The sequence below is a fragment of the Pinus tabuliformis genome, chromosome 9 (genome assembly GCF_031772625.1).
Source record: "Pinus tabuliformis cultivar Carrire ecotype Pingquan chromosome 9, CPIR1, whole genome shotgun sequence".
NCBI classification, from domain to species: domain Eukaryota; kingdom Viridiplantae; phylum Streptophyta; class Pinopsida; order Pinales; family Pinaceae; genus Pinus; species Pinus tabuliformis.
Window position 1 is genome coordinate 1,923,260,019 of NC_142307.1, and position 26,177 is coordinate 1,923,286,195.

General features: G+C 36.6%; 1 pseudogene; it reads left to right on the top strand.

The window, feature by feature from the left end:
- The window catches only part of LOC149156634 (putative nucleoredoxin 3), a 103,848-nt pseudogene extending 81,083 nt beyond the window's left edge, over positions 1 to 22,765 (top strand).
- Positions 22,766 to 26,177: the final 3,412 nt, after the last annotated feature.

The following is a 26,177-nucleotide window of genomic DNA, read 5'->3' on the forward strand; positions in this document are numbered from 1 at the left end:
AGAGACAAACAACCATTTCAATGTTTTCTTCAAAGGTTGTCATGCCTCCAATATATTGTTAGTGTCAATTGGGAAAGGTCTCCTATGCATATGTGGAAGTCACGTTGCTTGCAAAAGGAGGTGAACTAGAATGCATTAGTTACAAGCTTGGCATGAACCCTATATTGCTTCCTAGAGGCCAAGAGTAATATGGATAGAGTATATCTTAAAGGATGTATATATATCATTCTAGAAGTTTTTCATACCATTATAACTTGTTCTATTGTGTTGAATATCATAAAGTTTGATTTATTTAACTATCAAGCCTAATTATTATGATTTACATATGTTTTCCCTTTATTAATAAAATTCTATTGAGAATTTGAACTCCAATTTCTGTGGTTTCATAATCATTGAAAATGGGTACCATAATGCATGCATATTGTGGTAGAGGAATATCATTAATGTGAAACAACATAAATAGATGACAAAATAGCAAGAAATGAATGACTTCAATACAATGTGTCCTTTAGCTATGAAGAGCAGTCATTGACATATTTTCTTGGCAATGATTTCTTTGGTGTAATTGTACTGCAAATGGGAGTTCTCTTGTCGATATAATATAGTGGTTGGGAAATTCCTAAAATATCTCCTGCTATTGAGGATTATATTCTTTAGAAACCAGTAAAATTGGTGTCTAAGATGAACTCTTCAGTTTTTGGCATTTTCATGCAGCCCTAAGGTAAGGTTGTTACCACTACACCCACTAGGCATTTTCATTCTTCAGGTGTCATGTTTTTATAAATAAAAACTTGGATTCATATTAATATTGGAGAATATTATGATGGTGCCTTCCCTGAGGGAAAAATTATAGAACAAGGTGCTTTTCAAGGCATATTGGTTCCATTCATTTTCCACTCTATTCCATTTGACGGTTTTGTGGTCCAATACACCAAGTTATAATTAATGAGGGGATTAGTTGTTGTAACTCACTATTCAAATTGCATGAATGCTTCACACAACACCCCAAGATCTAGCACTTTGCAATCCTATATTTTACTTTCCCAAACATACAACTAGGAAAAGGAAGTCCTCTAAGCACACTAGTAACTTTTCGATAGCCATCATCAAACTCCACATGCTGTTTGCAACCACATGAAATGAGCTTTAGTGAAAAACTTTTTTTTAACATTAAGCAGCCCCCAACCTCTAATAACTAGTATGTTGAACATGTTTCCAACATTTCAAGGTTCCATTATATTTAACCATGCTTTATATACACCACCTTTCTCATCACATAATGTAGCCAATACAACCAATTCGTTCAATGACAAACAACCTGTCCTCACAATCAATTAGTTTGAAACAATTAACTTGTAATAATATCATTAATTGCAGTACACCCGAGCTTCATAAAGTAAGAAAAATAAGAAACCTTTACCCTCCATAAAGCCCTTGACAAAACTTGCATCATATCTTGGAAGTGAAATCATATTTATATTAAGTTTACACCATTGTTGAGTTAATGTTACAAAAATGATCCTTGTACATGAATCATTGCAGGGGTTCTTCTCAACTTCTAGCATTGAGTCAAGCTCAATCAATTGTTACCAAATTTTACCTTATGGGTAGTTCCTAATAGAACTTCAGAAAGATACAATCATATCTTTGTTCCCATATAAATATGATAAAGACCAAAAAAATCCTCTAGATCCATCTCTAACAATAAATACCAAATTGTATCTGTTTGAATGGAAGAAGACAAAAATAAATAGTCCATGTGAAAAATCTTGTCTTCTTTTATTAGTGAATTTAGTTCATTATATATGTTTGAATCAAACTTTTTATTAGTGGAATCATTAGCTAATAGACTGCACCCTGGAGATAATATTTCCCAATAATTAATAAGCAGTAACACTCTTGCATCTAAAAAAATGTACAATGCAAGAAATCAACTGTTTGTGCAAAAGGAAATGATGGCAAAGTTATATGAAAAAAATGATGATATTAAACCATTGCCAAGAGCTAGGGTTTTAAAAGAAAGCTAAAGAAATAATTATAGATTTTTTGCCCTATATCCCTATACATGTCCAACATGATAGGGTCTTTTAAAGAGTCCCATGACATCCACAAGTCACCATCTCATAGAATTGTTTTCAGAATCTCTCTAATTGATATCCATATTATGTGTCAAAGTTCAAACACACAAGTTCCCTATATGCAACAAATTTATTTGATCTCCATTTCACCAAATTTCAATTGTGATTTCTCTTCCTCCTAGAGTTTGTCCTTAGAAAAAAAGCTCCAAAGGTGCTTCACCGTCCCCATTAAGCACACAACATGAAACAATAGTTTTCAAGGTCATAAACACATGCATTGAAATTTCATCAAACACTTACGTCCAATACCCAAGATCCCACCAAGTGATTTTTGTTGCATGTTAATGGGGATGAAAACCCACATTTATTATTTCCGACAACACCTATAAATTTAAAATTTTTCTATACAGGAACACCAAATTCATAGATGAATTCTCACATATTATTTTTCAATTAACCTCGTGTATAAGAGAGATTTTCCCTTTCCTATGCATTGGCATATACAAAAATATTATTATACAACCCACTTCGAGGAGCCATTATAAATTGACACAACTATGAAGAACCTTTCAATATTTTGACTTCTTGAATTCTCAAAGAACCTAAATTTATCAAGGATTACATTGTCAACCTTTAGTCTCTAGGATGTTTTCAAAGGGATATGGTTGATTATAAAGCTATGTTGGGAATTTAACTTATATTCTGAATACTAAAATTCCTAGATGACTGCTTCTATAGAACTATACACCAGAGAACACACACCATACATTCTGATTTCCTTTAAATTGAGGTAGCAAGTTTTAATTTTCTAAATCTATGTCCCAAACTTGGTTTTTCAGTAGTGTAAAAGTGAAATGTTAATGTGAAAACAAATAATTCCTTTAAAAGGTTCTGTCAAACTATCTAGTTTCCATAAATAGAAACCAATGAGGAGTCCTTTGTTAATCTGATAGTGGGTAAGATACTTGATCATGGCCTAGAGTTATCCAGAGATCATTACAATTCCAGCCCACAAGGGGTATGTATGACATATGAGATCCTAGAGTCAATTAAAATTAATACAACAAAACCCACGTCATGAATCAAAGAAACTTATCAGTATGTCTCAAATAAATTAATCAGTATGTGTGGATGGATTAAAAGAACACGAGCTCAATCATCTTGATGCCAACAATCAATTGAGACCCAGGTGCATAGTCTTGCAGTCACCCTAGTAACTAAAGTAAACCACCAATATTCACAACTCTACTGAGGTAAGGAGACCAGTTATGACTAAGTTGGAAATGTTGGCTCAATGAGTAAGAAGCAAAATGGTCTTAGTCATCCTGGCTAGGTGACAACTATCTTGGATGTACAACAATTTGTGATTAAGAAAAAATTTCAACAAACATATTAATTTAGTAGATCTTATATTGTCCAAAATTTTCTACAATATTTAAATTTTCCAACTATTTGTCAGCATACTAATGGAGTGAACCACCTATTAACATCATATTTCTATCTAAGTTGTGTTACCACTCAAACTAGTAGGGGTCCTAAGAGGGAATCCTAAAGGGACAATTGCTAGGTCAAGGGAAACAATGGAGCAATAGCCCACTGTCACCTCAGCTAAAGTGCCCTACTCTTTACAAACTTTCACCGATGGGATGAGACCGAGTATGATAAGGATCACAAAGATGAATAGATTAAAGATACGATGAATGGTGATCCTAGAATCCTATTGATAAGAGAGACTCAAGATTGTGGCTTTCTTGTCTTGGAAGACAAGATGGAAGGCTCTCTAGGAAGGGCTTGGGGAGAATTTCAAGGGTTAGGTTTTGAGTATGTGTCTTATAAAGGAGATCCATAAGCCCTAGAATTCTTGTGGAAACTTGGGTTCTAGGTGATCTTTGAAGAATTAACCTTGATAGTACATGGTAGCACACGGGACGAAGTGGACCTGAGGTTAGGTCAAGAGGATAGTATTTAGCAACCAATGGTACACTTGACCTAATTAGGGAGGGGAGAGCGATCAAGGAATGAATTTTCAATGAAAGGTAATGCAAGGATCCCAATGAGGTTGCTAGCCTAAAGGAAACGAAGGGAAATAATTGGTCTTCGAGCTAGGGTTTGAAATATCTCAATATCCCACCATCAGAATCTCATGAAAATTGGAGGGCTTCTTGAGGACACACCATCGCAGTTGTGGACCAAAAATTGAAGTATTTGGATGGCTATATTGAGAGATAACTAATGCCCTAGGTGACCTATATAGGCTAGGCCTAGAAAAAGAGGGGAAGGTGAAAGAAATAAGCTTTAAAGTGATAACCAGAGGACTATTTCTTTTTCCTTCAGGAGAGATGGATTCATGGAATATTTAGAGTTTGGATTGATTTTCACTTGTCAATGAAGCCTAAAAGACAACTTCGTCGGGCATTAGGGCTTAATGGAATTAGCTTCAAAGTCATTTATCCTTTGTTCAATAATATTTGGTGACTTTTGAAGACAAGGATATCTCTAGGAACATTCATTCATTCAAGTATGGCCCAATCATGATACAACACTATTTAGAGATTTAATTTCCATAATTTCATTCCAAGAAAAGCAACAAACTAACCCTAGAATAGCGAAATTCCCAATATCATGAATGTAGCAAAATAAATAATAAAAATAGAATTAACATAGTACTTACATGTAAGAATAATATATCCAATCACCAAGATATGCCAATCATAGAAGCTCTGAGACAAATAAGAATAACCAAACATCGAAATTCTCCAAAAAGTCTCATGCTCAAAAGATAGGAAAAATATCACAAGAAGATATGATCCAATCCAAGTGATTATGATATAATAAACTCATCCCACTTGTATTTATACACTAATGAGGAGTTCGAATTAGCCTCCTTGGCCTACATAAGCCCCAAAAATAAAATAATGTTTTAATAATCTAACATTTGCTGACAAGCCCACCAAAATAGCTCATAAATGAAAGAATAAGACTCTCAAGAGGTCAAATAATAATCTATGCATGTTGTAGGGCCCTCTAATATGCCTAATGAGGTCCATGGGTGCCATAATGAAGAGTAGGACCCTCAAAACTAATGGAAAATGGGTTGGCCCCTTGTTCTCCAAATAATAAACCCGTGGTGCTCCCTGTGAAAATTCATCTAACCTTGAATCCTACTATAGAAACTAATTTAGTTTCTTCTATTGTTTAGATGAATTAACCAAATTATTTATTGTGTCCTACGATAAATATCAAAACTAATACATTGCAGCTTTCACAAACAAAATTATACCACAAAAGAAAAATAATGCTGGAAGATTAGATGCACACACACAGAAATACACAATTATTTTTGGACTAAGTCCCCGGAAAACCCCAACTCGGGAAAATCGGTGCCTTAGTTGTGGGTTTTATTATTATGCAGTAGTAACTATGAGTACAATATTATGGATGCTCAAATCTAGCAATCCATATAGAGAAATGACTAGCAATAAATCTAGTTAGAAAAATATCATGCCCACAAGCGACCCAGCAATGACCTTGGCTAAAGATGAGCTACTCTTTGTTGCCTCTACGTAGTCACTGCATTAGCTTATGCAGTACTGTGTCCCATAAATTAGAACTGCTTCCCTCTCGCTATCTGATCAGCTGCTGTCTGGAATATGGATCCTCTTGGCCTCTGGACTCTCTCTCCGACTTCTGGCACTGAATCACTACTTCTCCCAAGCAAAATACAGAATCCCCTTTGAAGCATTGTGATTCCTTGACGTGGCTCTGTACTGCCTCTCTGTGGCACTCAATGCCTCTCTGCAATGCACTCATGGGAACTAGAAAATATCCCTCCGACCTTACTATCCCTGCCCCTCTCTCACTACTTCGAGCTCACTAGCTCTCTCTCAATGCTGCTACTCAGGAAATCGATCTGCTTAGTGAAATCGAACTGTCGGTGTCTTATCTCCAAGCCCCATCAAGTTTTTTCTTATAATCTCTCGTTGAGATGTCAATGGCCATGATTAAAAATTAATCAATGGCTAAGATTAACTAGAACTCAATCCAAGTCTTTTTCTAGAAGATTCTCACCGTGACTTAATTAATACCCTTTAATTAATCATATTTCCTAAGTTTAGACTTAGGAAACATTAAAAAAATGATTAATTATTTTAATTAAGTCATCTCTAGGTGTAATTTCCAAAAACAATTTCTGGGTTTTGGAGATCTCATATATTCTAGCCTCTCCACAAAATTTCAAGGCTAGAACTCATCCGATGCTACAAAACTAACACTCTCAATGGGTGTGGGGGTACAATAATAACCTCATGGGTTTCCAGATGAGTCAAAGATTCTTGTAGATCATATACAAGGGCTCTGATGATGATGTATGGGATGCCACATCACCCTACAAGTCCTAGGTCAGCTTTCAAGTGCATGATACATCTGTGGGGCCAGTTGGGCAAAAATGAACCAGGGGCATTTTCCTCTTCCAATGGGAGTCTCTCGAGCATCTCTAACCATCCTCGGGGATCCATTGAGTGTTTTCTACTGTTATGGAGGCCCATGGCTCTCAAAAAACACCTTACATGCGCCAATGTAGCCTTCTGTAGGATTAGGACCCTGTCTAGGGAGACCAAACCTAGGATGGAGACCATCTACAATCCTGCATAAGATCCAATTTGTCCCCTAGCCTTCCAGTACAACAAGTCATTAGAGAAATCGAGTAAATGAACTTACTAGTCATGGAACATAGGTGGGGACTTCGTAATGGCCCACCCTTCCATAATGGGCTTCGAGATGTGCCAACGTCTCCTAAACTCCAAATGGGGTTAAAGAAGTATCTTATTAGGTGGTTTCCACTTCTAAAGGGGATAATATGTTCAAGGTATATTCTTCAAAAGGTAGTGGCATGTGAAAAATAGGTGAATGGAGTAAGAGATGAGAAGGGGCAGCCTTGGGTCACACGTTGGCGTAAAACGGTATCTAATAAGAGGTAAACCCACACTTGGGTTTATAATGTATAGGAGGGAGTAATTGTGGTACATGAGGTGCCCTGACTTCAATTTTTCCACCCTTCTTTATATGTCTTTTGGTTTTTTTATTATTTTCTTTGATTAACTACTCGTGGCTCAAGGTGTAATAGAATGATGCATAAGATATAGTAGTGAATACCCCCTTTTAAGGTAGTGTGGTTCATTTCCCACCAGGGGTTGGGACAATCATGGGTTCCTATATGATGAAAGAGGCTCATAGAATCTGTAGGAACCAGGGTGATGGCCATGATGATGGGGTAGAGCTCACGTATTGGATTTTTCCCACCTGCTAAATGTGTTTGTCTCGACTATATTTTGCATTTTGTGGTATATTTTCCTATTGAGTGTGGAAAAATATGCTTTTATATTTATTTTTAGCTGCATCAACCTTTGGGGCATCATTCCAAGTGTGACGAAAGGTGTGGGCAAGGGGAAGGGGTGAGCTAACCCTATGTGGATCCAATGGAAGAATGTGGACCCAGGCAGGAGAAATGATGAAGGGGGTAATAATGAGTGGAAAAGGGTGTAATATGAGCAGATAAAGGAGCAGGACCACACAACCAAAATCAGGGTTTCCCATGAAATACCATCCCTAAAGCCAAATGGCTAGTAAAAGAGATTCCACGAGACTAGAATGTAAGGTTAATATCTAAAAAGGGGTTTAGCGGAATTGGGCACAAACTTTACCCATTCTTTCCACCGAATCCCCCCATTAATCCATGTCGAGAAGTGTCCATGATAAGCAAACTACAATACTCAATTACTAAATGACAAGGCATACCTTTAGGATCAGGAGGCTCACCTTCAAACATATTATCATGGTAGATGGGTGAGGGGCCACATGGCTAGCTTAGGTGGAGAAGAAATGGCACAATGAGCTAGCTGGTGGCTACAAGAGGATGCTAGCTGCCAGCTGAGGATCATCTTGGAGAAAAAAAAGTCTCCTAGGGATATCAGCCACAAAATGGTGGGTAACAAACTCCACTGGAAATAGGCAATAAGTAGCACCAGTTGTTCAAATTTTTGGAAAATTTGCAGAGACCTGCACAATAATGATACTTGAATGCATGTAAACAAAGGCCCACTTACCAACTCATATGAGATTTTATGAACATAGGAACATTTGGTTTCTTTTCCACCTACCATAGTAACCATATATTCCAGAATCCTAGAAATTCAAAATTGCAATTATTTATTACCATCATTTTGGTGATTTAGAAAAATTAATTAATGCTATAACATTTTTTTGTCATTGTCTTGAATAGTGGTCTCATTTGGCCGGAGTTTTAGTTCCTCGAAGAAGCTACTACAACTAATGCTTACTTGAGGTCCGCAATCCCTAGTTTTTTATAATTCATTTTCATATCTACATGCATTGTTTGTTGGGTCCCTATAATACTAGTGATTACCCCATTACTATTGTAGTTATACCCCTTATTTATATTGTTGTGCCCCTATTACCCCCATATTGTTATTTCTGTGCCCCATAGAATCCCTCTATTGTTATTTTTGTGGCTTTATATTATTATTGTTAGGTCGGCTGGATTATATTGTGACTCCTTAGACTCCTATATATAGAAAGGAGGTTTTGTCATTTGAATCATCCAAGAATTGTTCATTTATGTAATGTAAAGGAGGTTTCCCCCTCGAAGAGGCTGAATTCTAAGGCGTTGATCTATCTTTTCTATCTTTTCTATCTTTTCTTGAGCTGGTTTCATAACATTTGGTATCAGAGCTTTGGATTCTAGGGTTTCGCTGCTCCAAACAGGTCATCGTGGCATTTTCGCTATAACTTTTTTTCTGTGACGTTTCAGAAGTTGAAAAAAAACCCATTTGAGAAGAAATCACGCTGAACCTTGGGTCCGAATTTCAGAGCTTTTCGCATGATATTTTCGGAGATATGATCTGAGGAAGTTGGTCTTTTTGCAGACTCCTGAATTACATTCAAAACAGGTGACCTGGGGAAAATCGTCATAACTTTCTCTCTGGGAATCAGATTGAAATTTTGTAAGAAGGTACAGAAAGAGGACGGACTGTAGTTTCTTGTATATCTTTTTCAGAACCAAAGGTCGAAAAGTACATGTGGCACTTCATACAAGTTCGCTCTACTGAAAGTCTATAATCAGTCACTTGGGAGATTGTGCATAACTCTTTCTTGGAGAATCCAATTTGGATCAGACTTGTGGCATTGGAAAGAGGACACAGAGCTACTACAGGTCACAAATTCAGAACTAGATGATTGGAAAGTACAGAGATACATCAGAGGCAATATCGAGCTCCTACAAAGTGAAAAAAGGTGTGTAGATTTTTTAAATTTTTGCTTAAGCTTGGTTTGAAAATTTATTTTGAAGGAATTCAAAGGGCATAGTAGAGCATTATTATCGGTAACTGATGCCCCGAGGAAAGAAAATGCAAACACCTAGTAAGGAACCTGAAAGCTCTAGCATGACTCATGAAGAAGAGGAAGAAATGCTACATGATATATCAAAATTACAAGAACAAGTGCAACAAATGTCACGCTCACAAAAGTTAACAGATGCTAAGATAAATGGCGTGGAAGCTAAGATAAATGGCATGGAAGCTAAGATGAATGGCATGGAAGCTAAGATGGACAATTTGAAGATAGATTTGAACACAAATTTGAAGACAGGCATGGCAGATTTGAAGACAGATTTGACAAATTTTCTACAAGAAATACTTACTAATGGTGAAAAGGTAGTAAAGGAAACTCATGATGAGAACAAAAGAAATGTTAATCATGATTCCATAGACTCTAATGTTGGATCGAAGAATCACCATATTCCAAAAATCGATATGAGGAAGTTTGATGGCAAGGATCCCGCCACATGGATATTACAGATGGAGCAATTCTTCGATCTCAATAATGTGCAAAACACACAAAAGGTACGTATGGCAACTGTATATTTGGAACCAAATCAGTTTGTATGGTATCAATGGCTTTGTTCTCGTAAAAAATTTATCACTTGGGCAATTTTTACGGAAGAATTGATAGCACATTATGAGGATACAAAAAGCAACACTTTTTTTAGCCAATTGATAAGTCTCAAACAAAAGGGTTCAATAATGGAGCACATTGAGGAGTTCCAAAAATTGAACATAAGGGTAAAAGATATTCCAGAGGAGCATAGGATTGATGTGTTCATAGGGTCTTTAAAGGATAATATCCAACATGATGTTCGCCTTTGGGAACCTGATTCATTAGAGAAGGCATTCAGGTTAGCAAGAAAAATGGAAAGCAAAATTATGGCAACTAGGAAGCATACCACTCACAACTATAAAGACGGAAGTGTTGTTGCCCCTAGTCTTCCACAACCTACAAGGTTGACACCACAACAATTGGAAGAAAAAAGAGCAAAAGGGCTTTGTTACAATTGTGATAGCAAATACACAAAAGGTCATAAGTGTGCTGAGAAGAAATTATTCTACATAGATTGTGAAGAGGAAGAAGAAAAGGAGCAAGAAAGGTCAAAAGAAGAGGATATATTCCAGGAACAAAGCCTAGATGAAGAACAAATAAATCCGACCATATCTTGTAATGCATTGGCGGGAATTACCACTCCTCAAACCATCAAGATAGAAGGACAAATCAAGAAGAAAAAGGTAATAGTGTTGATTGATTCAGGAAGCACCCACAATTTTATTCATTGTAGGGTAGCAAAAGAATTGAATTGCTTCCTATATCCAGCACCAGAGTGTCAAGTGATGATTGCAAATGGAGGAACAATAAATTGCTCTGGAAAGTGCCATAATATCAAGCTATCCATGGGAGAATATGTATTGACTAGCCCAATGCTTTCCATTCCAATGGGAGGTGCTGATGTTGTACTAGGAGTCCAATGGCTACAATCCTTGGGTACAATAGCTTTTAATTTTCAAGAACTTTTCATCAAATTTTCTACGGAAGGAAAGGAAGTTGAATTAAGGGGTATTGCAGGGAAACCAGGAAAGATAATCAGCTCTAATGGCATGACAAAGCTTCTAAAAAAGGAGCAAAGAGGTGTAATTGCACAATTATGTTCGCTAGATGTTTCCACATTGGAATCATCTATTTCTCCAGATCTCCAAAAAGTCCTGGACAATCATTCCAAGGTATTTGAGACTCCCAAAGGTCTCCCACCTATGCGTGATCATGATCATGCTATTCATCTGATTCCAGGAAGTGTTCCTCCAAACATCAGGCCGTACAGATATCCCTATGTCCAAAAAAGTGAAATTGAACGTATGGTTGCAGAAATGCTAGAGGCTGGTATAATTCAACCGAGTCAAAGTTCTTTCTCAGCTCCAGTAGTATTGGTGCACAAGAAGGATGGATCATGGCGCATGTGTCCAGATTATAGGGAGCTCAACAAGCTCACTATTAAAGATAAGTTCCCCATTCCTGTCATTGATGAATTACTGGATGAATTGCATGGATCAATTTACTTCACCAAGTTGGATCTTCGTTCAGGATATCATCAAATCAGAATGAAGATTGAAGACATTCCGAAAACGGCATTTAGAACTCATGAGGGTCATTATGAATTTTTGGTCATGCCTTTTGGCCTTACCAATGCACCTTCAACATTTCAAGGTTTGATGAATTCAATTTTCAAACCATTCCTTAGAAAATTTGTGTTAGTATTTTTTGATGATATACTAATCTACAGCAAGTCTTGGAAGGATCATGTTGAACATGTTGACAGGGTGCTACAACTATTGGAGGAGAAACAATTATATGCAAAAAGATCCAAATGTTTCTTTGGAGTCCAGGAGGTGGAATATTTGGGTCATATTGTATCTCATGAAGGAGTTAAGGTAGACCCTAGCAAAATTAAAGCCATTAAGGAATGGAAAATCCCCACATCCATAAAGCATCTGCGAGGATTTCTTGGGTTGACAGGGTATTATCGCAAGTTTGTTAAGAATTATGGGAGAATAGCAGCACCTCTAACAACATTATTGAAGAAAGATTCATTTTCATGGACTCCGGAAGCAACAAAGGCCTTTGAACATCTTAAAGAGGCAATGTGCCAAGCACCGGTCTTAGCTACACCGGACTTCACAAAAACCTTTATTGTGGAATGTGATGCTTCAGGAAATGGAATTGGTGCTGTTCTAATGCAAGATGAAAGACCCATTGCTTTTGAAAGTCGTCCAATCAAGGGAAAGTTTTTAAGCAAAGCTATTTATGAGAAGGAAATGTTGGCAATACTCCATGCACTTAAGAAATGGCGACCCTACCTAATGGGAAGACACTTCAAGGTAAAAACGGATCATGATAGCCTTAAATACTTTTTAGAACAAAGATTATCCTCTGAAGAGCAACAAAAGTGGGTCACAAAGATGTTGGGTTATGACTTTGAAATCATCTACAAAAAAGGGAAGCAAAATGTGGTGGCAGATGCACTCTCAAGAAAGGATGAGGATGTGGAAGCATTGTTGTGTGCCATTTCTATTATCCAACCAGATTGGATAAACGAAGCAAGGGAGGAATGGAAGAATGACGAAGAAGTGTGGGCACTTATTCGAAAGCTACAACAAGATTCCAGTACTTCTGATACATTTAGCTGGCAAAATGATTCGTTATGGTACAAAGATCGCTTATACCTCTGTAAGAATTCCCAGCTAAAACAAAAGATTCTTATGGAATTGCACACTTCTCCCTTAGGAGGGCACTCAGGATTTTTAAAAACTTACCACAGGGTTAAGAAGGAATTTTTTTGGGATGGCCTTAAATCAGATATTCAAAAGTTTGTGGCGGAATGTTTGGTTTGCCAACAAAATAAAGTTGAAACAATTAAGACACCGGGTCTATTACAACCTTTATCCATTCCAAGCCAACGTTGGGAGGAGGTTTCAATGGATTTTATCACAGGTTTACCCAAGTCTGAGGGAAAGAGTGTCATCATGGTGGTAGTTGACAGACTTACCAAGTATGCACACTTTTGTGCATTATCACATCCATTTAAAGCCAGTACAGTTTCTACTGCATTTATGGAAACAGTTCAAAAGCTACATGGAAACCCAAAGATTATTGTAAGTGACAGAGATCCCATTTTCACTGGAAATTTTTGGACAGAATTATTTTCTTGTCTTGGTACTCAGTTAGCTCATAGCTCATCTTATCATCCTCAATCTGATGGGAAAACTGAGATAGTAAACAAATGTTTGGAAGGATATCTTCGTTGCTTTGTATCTGATAAACAGACACAATGGGTCAAATGGTTGCCTCTGGCTGAATGGTGGTATAACACTTCCTTCCATACAGCAACAAAAATGACCCCATTTATGGCACTTTATGGGTATCAACCACCATCCATCACATCATATTTAAGAGAAAATTCTAAGGTTCAGGCAGTGGAACATCACATCGAACATCAACAACAAGTCCTCCAACTCTTAAAGGATAACCTCGTGTTGGCACAAAATAGAATGAAACAACAGGCAGATCAACATCGCAGTGAAAGAAGTTTTGATGTAGGTGATTGGGTATTCCTACGGCTACAACCATATAAGCAAATGTCCCTAAAGCAAGCTAAGAAGGATAATAAATTATCACCAAAGTATTATGGTCCGTACAAGGTGTTGCAAAAGATTGGTACTATGGCATACAAATTGGAGCTTCCTGCAGCTTCTCGATTGCACCCAGTTTTCCATGTTTCATGTTTAAAGAAGGTTATAGGCGACAAGCTCCCAATTCAAACAATATTGCCAGAACTTGACGAGGAAGGAAAAATTATATTGGAACCGGAAGCAGTCACAGAAACAAGAACTCGACAGCTACGAAATCGATCAATTTCAGAGTATCTTATCAAGTGGAAGAACTTATCCGCTGAAGATTCCACATGGGAGGATGAGAATTTTATGCAGAAGTATCCAGAACTACTCAAGCGTTGAGGACAACACTTTTTTGAAGGAGAGGGGCATGTTGGGTCCCTATAATACTAGTGATTACCCCATTACTATTGTAGTTATACCCCTTATTTATATTGTTGTGCCCCTATTACCCCCATATTGTTATTTCTGTGCCCCATAGAATCCCTCTATTGTTATTTTTGTGGCTTTATATTATTATTGTTAGGTCGGCTGGATTATATTGTGACTCCTTAGACTCCTATATATAGAAAGGAGGTTTTGTCATTTGAATCATCAAAGAATTGTTCATTTATGTAATGTAAAGGAGGTTTCCGCCTCAAAGAGGCTGAATTCTAAGGCGTTGATCTATCTTTTCTATCTTTTCTTGAGCTGGTTTCATAACATTGTTTCTGCAAACCATTGAATTATTGAGCCTGATCATCCGATCTATTATCTAAATAGGTGTGTCACTTTGCCAATAATTTCTACAAAGACTTTAGAAGGTATTCTTATCAATTGAAATATAATGAACATTCCCAAATTGTGTTGGGAGTTGATTACTTTGTATGCCTTTAGCTATGGTGGCTATTTCGGAAACAACAATTTAAGTTTCGCAAAATTTTCTGACAATACATCAACTCAGAAAATCAAACATCTTCCAAAATTTGTTGCAGTACTCAAAACTGGGAATGTAGCACAAGATACCTTAAAACTATGAACTTTTAGTGGCTTCCATGGTAATGGAATAAACCACCTCTTTCTACTAGATTCTATTTAAGACACAGGAAATAGACAAGAATCAACAATGTTGGTGCAATGTTTCCAACCATCATGAGGGTGATATTCAAAAACAATGAAAAAATCTCTTTTAAGAAGGGAAACCAGGTATTATGAGCCTTTACTGACATGCATATTGGGATTCTACACCATCTACGTTAGACATAAAAATCCACAACATGATTATGTGACTTGTCACAATACTAAAGTGAAGTAGTAGTTACAAAATCCTAGAACTCCAAAATGCATTTATTTTACCAACATTTTTCTTTCATTAACCTTAATATAGCTCCTTAGTTTTCTTAGGCTAGAGCTTTAGGGTCACTTGGGGTCCAAAGTCCACTAGCATTTTTGACCGAAATTCTTTTATGCACTATTGGTTTAAAGTAGGTGAACTTAGTGACCCTGACCAAGTTCCCCCTCTTTATGGAGTATCTGACAGGATTTCTCACTCTGTTAATCAATCCCCAAGACTTGTGAATATACTCGTTTCTAATGCAATATATTGAATATGCCAACATGGCCCAGAATCAGTTCATTGTTTTGTATGCCTCAACTGTGGCTCATGTTCACAGGACATTGATTGCTTCAATTTTGGACTGTATGACATTTCAACATGGTTAGGCTAATTCTTAGAGTAGTTAGGTCAATTCTATATGTGAAAATTCTACAAATTGTCACTAGCACATTGTTATTATTGAGCCTATGCTATTGCTATCCTTGTCATGATGGACCTCTATTATTGTTGTACTAAATTAGGCATGAAAAATTGTGATCCCTATTGTAGGTATGAGATTATATTTCATTGCAGCCCAAGAAATATGGTTTTCCAACAACTCCATGTAGGTGTAATTGTATGCATAAAAAGTGGAGAAAGAAATATTTAAAGGATGTGCATACTAACCATCAATGCACCAACATTTGAGGTTGATAAATGTGTAGTAACAACAATACCATGTTGGCAACAAAAAGGACAAAGTCAAGCAAGCCAAAGTACTCTAAAAGCAACAACACAAATACAACATTTGCATTGTTAATCTGCAACAAAATATTGTTTAGATTGTAAAGTACAACTCTTCTCCAAAATGTTGTACTTTTATCTTATTTTGATTCTCTAATTTGCCCATATACAGGGGAATATGAACTAGAGCCCATACAGTTACATGAATTGTTTCCACTGAAGCTTGATTCACATCAAGTCTTATTAGACCTCCAATGTAATGTATGATTTGACCCACCTACATTAAAAGATATGAAATGCAAGTAATAGATTAAATCTTAAAGATGAGAATTTTGAATAGTCTTCAAAATACAGATTCCAAAATGCAAGCATGGTGTTGGAGCAAAGGGCACCAAAGAGCTCTTTTTGAGGCTATGTTTTCTCCTTTTCACTTTTACTTGCAGACCTGATATGTGAAAAATATGAATGTTTTTCCTTCCTTGGCTTATTTCTTGTGGTTTTTAGAGAATAAATCGTCAAATAATTGACTTTGTAGGACTGGAATATAGCTTGAATTGCTAAAATAAGCAAGATAATAGTTATTTCTAAATAAAATTTTGTTTTGGATTCAGGTTTACTAAGAGGATATCGAGGATAAAAATATATCAACCTCTCAGCATAATTGGCTTTTTGTTAAAAAAAATGTATTACAGAGCAATGGAACACATAAAATATTGTAGAAACAAAAACAAAGAAAACACATAAAACAAGAGAGACGCAGATATACGTGGTTCACCCAATTTGGGCTACCTCCACGAAGAAATAGTTAGACCTTCCTTTTATATTATCCAGAAAAATGAAGATATACAAGCTACAATAGATCCACTGTAATTTCCTCTTTGCTCTCACATAATCTCCTCTCTCTTTCTCGCTCAGAATACACATATGCATAGTCGCAATATAATTCCATCATATATAGTGAGGGGTTGCCTTCTAGGGAAAAAAACACTAAATTAAGCATGACTTCTACCGTCAGATCATCTGCCTAATGCACAAATCAGATTGACTACGAAATTACAATATTTTACAAGGTAGATTTACATCTATTTTTAGCTTTAGGGGCACTGCCTCTGAACCCCCACTAGGGGGGGGGAGGCTCCATGCCCAACACATTTTAAGGTTGCATATGAAAAAATTGGCATTGCATTGGGGGCTGATGCACTCAATTTTGGAATTCACGAGGTTAAAGAGAATGTTATATTTCTTCGGGAAGTTCACTATCCATAAGAGATTCATAAGAAAATTTTACTCAATTCTTTTTGAAGTACCTGGTGAGTTTTGTATGATCTACTATTATTATGTTTAAATCAAAACTTGGTGCTACAATTGTACATTAGCCCTGAGACAACCTAAATAAAAACAATCAACAATTGGAATTAGATGTCAGATTGTTGGATATTAGAGAAGGGAAAACGCATTGTATAAATTCCCACTGTAGATCAACATATTATGTAATATACTAAAGCAAAATACAAGATCTACTTCTACAACAAACTTTGTGGAGGCCTAATCAAATATGAGCAAGATCAAATAGAACACATATAACTGATGAAGAGAATTCAATCACACATGAAAAACAGAAGAATAACCTGGGGAAAGCCTCAGCCTAAAACCCAAATCTCTATAATATCATACAAGTGGAAATATGTTCAAGTTACAAAAAGAATCAGCTCACAAGCTATCCTGCTCTCTCTGCAATCAATCTGCTGCTCATAGGTAGTCAAAGGCTTCTCAGAAACCTTCTCCTCTACCCTCCAAGCCTCCTATTTCCTTGTGCAGTTTTCCTTGGGGTCTAGTGCTGCCACCTGTGTGACTTGGTCTCTTCACACACTCACTAACCTCTTATCTAACAACGCAATCCTGAAGAAGATGATTCCTTCTACATGGATGAGTTTCCTATATAGGAAAAATCCTCCAATTGATAGTACATTGTCCCTTCCTCTGATCTCAACTGGGCCTTTGACTGAACTGACATGCATGAGTTATTTATGAGAGAATATTTAGTTATCTGGAGAGCAGCAGTTACATGCATGCAAGCATTAACTAACTGAACTCATAATTAATTCCACAAACTGTTGGAACTAATCTAACTGGACTTAACTCAGATAACTGAGCTAACTAATTACAACTCAAATCACAATTCATCCTTATCTCTTTAACTAAGGGATAAATTCCTCAATCAATGGAGAAACTGTTGCATGTCCTCACATAGACTTCATGTTTGATTTTCTACAACTAATTAGCTCAAGATGAATTAATTAATTATTTTACAAACAGCTGCTAAGATCAAATTCGAATTTTAATTCTCAATTTTATTTTAGGGACTAACTAAAATTGGAATCCATCCCGAAATGCTATTTATAGCAATGTTATTTTTAGCACTTCCATTTTTCATTCCTTGTTGCTATGTCCAACACTAGTACCCCAACTGCTATTTATAGTAGTGTTATTTATAGCAGTGCTATTTTTAGCTCTTCTATTTTTAGCATTTCTTGTTTCCATTTTCAACACTCCCTCTCAACAAGAAAGGCATTCAACTTGAACCCAATTATGAACCTTTGGAATGTTCTGCATGCAACACTTCTCCCAAGTGTTATTGCTCCAACAACTCTAGAAACAAATAATCTCCCAATTGACCTCCCTGTTGGGCTAGAAACATCCTCTGATGCTAAAGCTCCCTTTGCCGCTCACAAGCGCTCCCTCTATGACCTTTGAGTTGATGCAACACTCCATGCATCTCGCACTGTTGCACACCTCTCTGTGCCATCCTACACTGGCACAACACTCCTATGCCCCTCACATTGTTGCAGCCTACTAGCTCTGCAATGTCTTCAGATTCCTACACTGTAGGTCTCTCTGCCGATCCATCCGCATCCATCTTTACCCACTCAGCCAATCCTACTACTCCTCGTTGGGGCTCCTGTATAAAGTTCTAATCAAAAGGTTGAGTACCTCAATGATCCTGCTCCTATTCCAGCCTTCTTGGGACTGTCACTCCACATTGCCCCACCTCTGACCTAGAGGTATGGATGCATGTGATCCCTCTGCCCACTTGGCTCGAAATTTCCCCCTACTGGAGGTCTCTGCATGAGTGGATGCCTCCACTCGGTCTCCTCTCGGCTTCTCTAGTTGTGGCTACTCCACAACCTCGTGAAGTTGCTTCACCAATTGTGGCTCCTCCACAATTGTCTGAGACTTTTTCTAGCACTGCATGTTGCGAGGTAATGTACTCTCCCTCTCAACCGCCAAGTATCTAACCTTTGCCTTGCTCCTCAAGGCTTTGCATGCATCTTGAACCTCAAGTGCATACAGGTTCTTGGCTAACACACCAATCTGTTTCATCTTTCCCACCGTCACGAAATTTTCTGGAAAAAGAGCTGATTTTAAATCAACGATATCTCCCTCATCCAAACTCCGATTCAATTGATTTTTTTTTTTAATTTGGGTCTTCTTCCACAAGGAATTTAGATCTACTATTTTTTTATGAAAAATTTGCACAAAAATTTTCATATCTGCTTTGAAAACTCGCGGACCAAAACTCAAAACTTCGAAATCTCCTCTAGTATATTGTTCTCTGTTTTGATCACCTTTGCTCTGATACCATGTAGAAATTCCCACTGTAGATCAATAGATTATGCAATATACTAAAGCAAAATACATGATCTACTTCTACAACAAAATTTGTGGAAGCCTAATCGAATATGAGCAAGATCAAATAGAACACATATAACAGATGAAGAGAATTCAATCACACATGAAACGCAAAAGAATAATCGGGGGAAAGCCTCAGCCTAAAACCCCAATCTCGATATTATCATACAAGTGGAAATATGTTCAAGTTACAAAATAATCAACTCACAAGCTATCCGGCTCTCTCTGCAATCAATCTGCTGCTCATAGGTAGTGAAAGGCTTCTCAGAAACCTTCTCCTCTGCCCTCCAAGCCTCTTATTTCCTTGCACAGTTTTCCTTGGGGTCCAGCGCTACCACCTTTGTGAATTGGCCTCTTCACACACCCACTAACCTCTGATCTAATTGCGCAATATTGAAGGAGATAATTCCTTCTGCATGGATGAGTTTCCTATATAGGAAAAATACTCCAACTGATAGTACACTGTCCCTTCCTCTGATCTCAACTGGGTCTTTGACTGAACTGACATGCATGAGTTATTTATGAGAGAATATTCAGTTATCTGGAGAGTAGCAGTTACATGCATGCAATCATTAACTAACTGAACTCACAATTAATTCCACAAACTATTGGAACTAATCTAACTGGACTTAACTCAGATAACTGAGCTAACTAATTACAACTCATCCTTATCTCTTTAATTGAGGGATAAATTCCTCAATCAATGGATAATTTGTTGCATGTCCTCACATATACTTCATGTTTGATTTTCTACAACTAATTAACTCAAGATAAATTAATTAATTATTTTATAAACAACTGCTAAGATCAAATTCGAATTTTACTTCTCAATTTTAGTTCAGGGACTAACTAAAATTGGAATCCATCCTGAAATGCTATTTATAGCAATTCTATTTTTAACACTTCCATTTTTCATTGTTTGTTGCTATGTCTAGCACTGGTACCCGAACTGCTATTTATAGCAGTGCTATTTTTATCACTTCTATTTTTGGCATTTCTTGTTGTCATTTTCAACATGCACTACAAGGTCTAGTTCTTTTACACATTTATTTTTTGTTTTAATATTCTCTTATTTGGAGTGTTGTGTTTTCTGTTCTAACAAGAACAACCATATTTTGTATTAGAATGTTGTTGCAGTTGCACTGGTCAGCATAATAATACAAAAATAAAGTAACTATCCAAAAAGACATCTTGAAAATTGTCCAAATTTGGAGTTTACTAGTTAAAGAAACAAAACAATCCTTTGCAAAGGATTTTGGATAGCTACTACTTGTATAAAGTTATAAACTCAAAGGTATGGTGGTTGTAAGTAGGATTTTTGACCAAACTCTCCACCATTTGTTGGAGAGAAACACACTCAATTTGTTTGTTTTGATTGTGTGTAAGGTTTTCAAAATGAAGGCATACTCAGTGTTTCTAGCTTCTTCCAGAAATGATAATTCCTAGGAATGCATCCTATCAGTATTAGAGAAAATTTAATTCCTATTATTAGAGATGAAATCTTCTTTCCTTCTTAGAGCTCTTTGAATATTAGTGGTCTCACATAATGGGTATTTCCTAGGATGATCGTGGTCCATTATAAAGGCACTAGATAACACATGTAAAACCCCTCATCACTGCAGATTGATAACAATCTATCATAACCACTAACTTAACCCCTTTCCAAAATTCCCTTAGGTATTTGATCTTCAACCGACATTTCCACATGCTGTTGTTGTTGATGAATAGTCTCATCTTCCTTGACCTCCTACACAGTAGACCCAATTGACAGCCTAGTATTTGAGATCAGTGAAATAGGATTTTTGACCAGGCTCAACCATTCGTTGAAAAGAAACACACTCAATTTGAAGATTTTCAATTTTCCTCTTTTGATTGTGTAATTTTTCCAAATGAAGGCATATTCTATGTTTCTAGCTTCTTCCTAGGAATGCATCCTATCAGTATTAGAGAAAATTGAATTTCTATTATTAGTGATGAAATCTCCTTGACTCCTTGGAGATTTTTGAATATTATTGGTCTTACATAATGGGAATCTCCAAGGATCCTCATGGTCCATTCTAAAGAACCACATAACACTTGTAAAATGCCTTACCACTGCTCACTACTAACAATATATCATAACCAGTAACTTGACCCCTTTCCAAAAATACCTTAGGTAATTGATAATAGAGCATAAGAATATCCATCTTTAAGATTGAGCCACTTTTCAATATCCCTGAGACTTTTGAATATACACTGTTGAGTTTACAGGGAACAACAAGGGTCTATATTTCTCAGCCACTAGTGTGGTTTTGGTATAAATTTCATTCCACATCCTGTGGATATTTACAACGAGCTTTCAAAAAGAGGTGAGGTGTTGGAGTTTGCATTTCTCTCACATGAAAAAGAGGAGAAAGTTTTTGAAGAGTATTATGCAAGCATGCCATGGATGGCTTTGCCATTTGCAGACAACACTAGGAAGAAATTGTCTTACTACTTTGAAGTTTTATGTATCCCAACGTTGATCATTTTAGGTTTAGACGGGAACATAGTACAAAATTATGTGGTGGTCCATATACGAGACTAAGAGATATGAGCTTCATGTTTACAAAATGTTGACTGGATGAGATTGAGGTTGAAGAAAATGTGAAATTACAAGCACGAACTCTAGAGTCACTCTTGGTTTGTAATGCACACAACTTTGTTATCAAGCATGGTGGTGCCTAGGTCTTGGTATTTGAGCTTGTGGGAAAGACAATTGGTCTTTATTTCTCTACCCATCCATGTCCTCCTTGTCAAAGTTTCACTCCAGAGCTTATAAAGGTTTACAACAAACTCAAAGAAAGAGGAGAATATTTTGAGATTGTTTTCATTTTTATGGACCAAGATCCAGATGCTTTTGAAAACTACTACAAAGGCGTGCCAGGGTTGGCTCTTCCATTGGAGATAAAACTAATAAGGATCTCTCACAATATTTCTGTGTTAGAGGCATCCCATCTTTGATCGTGGTTGTTCTAGATGGGAAAACTGTGACAAATAATGCCAGAAGTGCAGTGTACACTCATGGAGCCAAGGCTTATCCATTCATTGATGCACATTTTCAAAGGCTGCAGAAGGATATGAAGGAACTTGTTGAGAAATCTCCCAAGGAAATCAAGTACAACCAACATGAACACCAACTTGTACTGACAAAAAGGTCTATGTTCATTTGTGATGGATGCAACAAAGATAGTAGTGCGTGGTCCTATTATTGTAAGAAAAAATGTGACTATGATCTTCATCTGGAATGTGGTTTGGAAGATCAACAAGATCAAGGAAAATAGGAAAAGGGATAGGATACAGATACTGTTGTGGATGAGAACTGTGAGCCAACATGAGTAATCTATGAAGGAGATGTCTCTTACAAAGCTTAAGTTTGATCATGATAAAGGAACTCCTCATGTCTCCTAAAAACATTGCATACATCAGTGATATCTGGGGAATTCCTTAGATGCTAGTATCCAAGGGATGTCCTCTACATTTTACTAAAGACTATGCAAACTAATTTGACTGGAAAGAAGCAAGAAACCCTCTTGACAAATTTGAGGAGCACTAAAGTAGAACAAGGTGTATTGGTATTTTTCAAGAGGATGGAAAAAGGAACTTGGTTGTAATGTAAGGTTGTCACCTTCAACATGCTCATCAATATATTTTGTAAGATGGAAAAGGATATAAACTTATAAAACCATCAACATTTTTCTGGAGGATATACTAGAGAAGAGTATTGATCCAAATTTTGTCACTTCCTCCACCTTGATGAATTTACGGTATAGGGAATTTTTATTGCATGTTGTTGTGAAACCAAGAAAGACATAAGCAAGTCCATCAGTGATGTTTTTCAATCTCGCTTGGGGGTGATTGGGATGCAAGAAATACCACCATACAACCCAATCTAAGGTTGGGTGGAGAGTTGCAATATCTAGCCTAGTTGCCTAGTTCATATTGAGATAAGTATCTAACACCATTACTATGAGTATTGAATCTCATGTCAACATTTTGGACTTGTTTGAATGTCAGTTAAGAGTGAAATTGCTTATGATAGGGTAGCATTTGAATTGTTGGTTTCATATGATTGATTTATTTTTGGTTGTTCATTCAGTTCCAATTAATAAACATATTTTCTCCATTGTCTCGATGAGTGAGTTTCCTTGGTTTTAGCTACATGGAACATTGTGATTGTGCATACACGTTGTTCCATCGATTTTTATGCTGTAACATTTGGTGCATATTTTCTACTTGTTGCTTGGATGGATGATGGTTACTTTCCCCTCGGATCCATGATATTGGTGGGACTATGGACACCTATCTTGTGATTTCTATACATTGCATGCTTTTGGTGATGGTTATACTTAGCTTTGGGCGTTTTGAAGTTGGTAATGGAACCGATTCAGGTTACTTCAGTGTTTTTGTTCATGGGATCCTAGTGGGTGTGTATTGTGCATTCACTTGAACTTTAACAACTAAGCTCAATATCTCATTAAAGTAAATGGATTACCAACATCCACATTAAACCAAAAAGTAAAATCACTAGTTCCTATAATCATTTGAGACATTAACTCTCTAACTGGTAAATTCTTAGCTTGCTACATTCAAGGCTCACTATAATGAGAAATAACATTGTTCTCCCCATGGTAATTAAAATGGTGTGATGATCTAGAAATAGTAAATCTCTTGTACATATCATTGTTTCCATGACCAGCCCAAATTATTCCTTGATGCCAGGTCTAAAACTTATTAGTGCTGGGAATAATATTAAGAGGTGGGGTGAATCAGTATTTACAATTCAATAATATTTCATTTCCCAAACAGATTTATATATGCTACTTCAATGAAGTGAACTTTCTTGTACACGCTACTGCGATTAGAGAAACCAACATATATCCAGAGAATTTAGGATTTAGTCAATTTATCATGTGTATATCTTTAATCAGTGCATCAGTAACTTATGATACAATAACTATGTGTAGTAAAGACATAATAAACCATTAAACATAAGCAACACACATGAACACCAAGATTTAAGGTGGAAAACTAATGCAAGAGAAAAACCACCTACTGTTGTCATCTCTGTCTTCTTTTAATATAAAGAAAACTTGTTTACAATCTTGTACTAGTGCAGAATCATACCAGTACACAGACACCCACCTGCAAAAGGCTACAACCTTCTCTCATTTTCCAGCTTCTAGTGGAAGGGAGCTACAACCCCCTAGCCCTTGCACTAGCCAATATGTTTACTAGTACAGAGGCGCCAGCGTGCAGAGGGCTACGAACTTATCTCTTCCTCCAAGGACCACATTTCATTAATTTTCAAGCTGGATGCTCCTAGTACACAACAATACAAATGAAGACCTCATTTTATCAAATTTTCATACTGGACACATCAAAAACTTTAAAACTCAAACTGCATCAACCAACAATCAATTAATCTGAAAAATTAGATCACTATCACCAAAACATTATGTTGAACCCAGAAACCTGCATCATCATTCATAACCAATTGCAACTGCAAAATTTATACATCAGAATGCATACACTACTTTACTAAATCCAACCTGCATGTATACGCTACTTCCTTTATCCAAACCTGCATATACCTTCAAAACTACTAAAACATAAAAATTTGTGAATCAAGTATGTACCAACCATCAATATACTGAGCATCTACTATCAATTTACAGAGTTCTAAACATCTAGTAGTGGAGATAACCCTTATCACTTAAACAATTAGTCAATCAGACACCAAACTCCTTATGCATTTAGATTTACATTCAAATCTAAGAAGACTTCATTGACAAATAGAAGTAAAAAAACAGAACTAATCAAATAGATCAGTCATTTCTGAAGAATAGGATTTTCTTTTGTATACGCTACTTGGAAGAGTCAAACCTGCGTGTATACATGCCTTTACCGAGGCGAACCAACGTATAGATCTGCAAATATTAACTCACAACTTCGTTGTTATTCTAGACTTTAGACATTCCCATATCATGACATTTAGAGAATAAAGTAGGTGTACACAATCATATCTAGCCCAACCAAAATCAGATCATTCAGTGATAAGTCATTTTAGGTCTCATGACATTGATCCAACATTTAATACAAGGTGCACAAATTATTTGAGATCATATCATGAACATAGCCGCTGCAACATAAAATATACTCCAGATAGAAGTATTCCTGAGAAACCCTTTCACTTGCACAACTTGGCCCTTTGATCTTCTCCTCCTTATATAGTTTTTGGCCTATCTCAATACCTTGGATGAAAACCACACTTAGGACCTGTGGTATTCTTGGACGGGATCAAATAGTCATTACTCCACTCAATATTGTGTGCTAATACCATGGTATTGACCCTCGATATTCTTTACTCTTGAATTTCCTTGATTTTCCAACCTATATGTGCTTTTCCTCTTGTAAAAGTGCATGCATATGTATACGCTCTTTTTGTTCTATGAACCTACATGTATACACTCATTTGACAAAGTGGACCTACATATACATCTTACACTTCTTTACACCATCCTTTTCCTTCAACTTCTTCATTCTGATTAGTGGACCTTACTTCCATTTTCTTGTTCTTATGTACCAATGCCCTGTTACCTCTGAAATGATCTATTACACTGTGAGTTTCCTTTTATAAAAAAAGGAACTACCTTGTGAGTGAGTTTCCATCAAGGACAACACTTGTATCATAATGCCAACAATCTCCCCCTTTGGACTTGATGGCAACCATGTTGGTGTTGATTACTGCAAGCTGTAGAAACTGTTAAAGATAACAAGCAACAC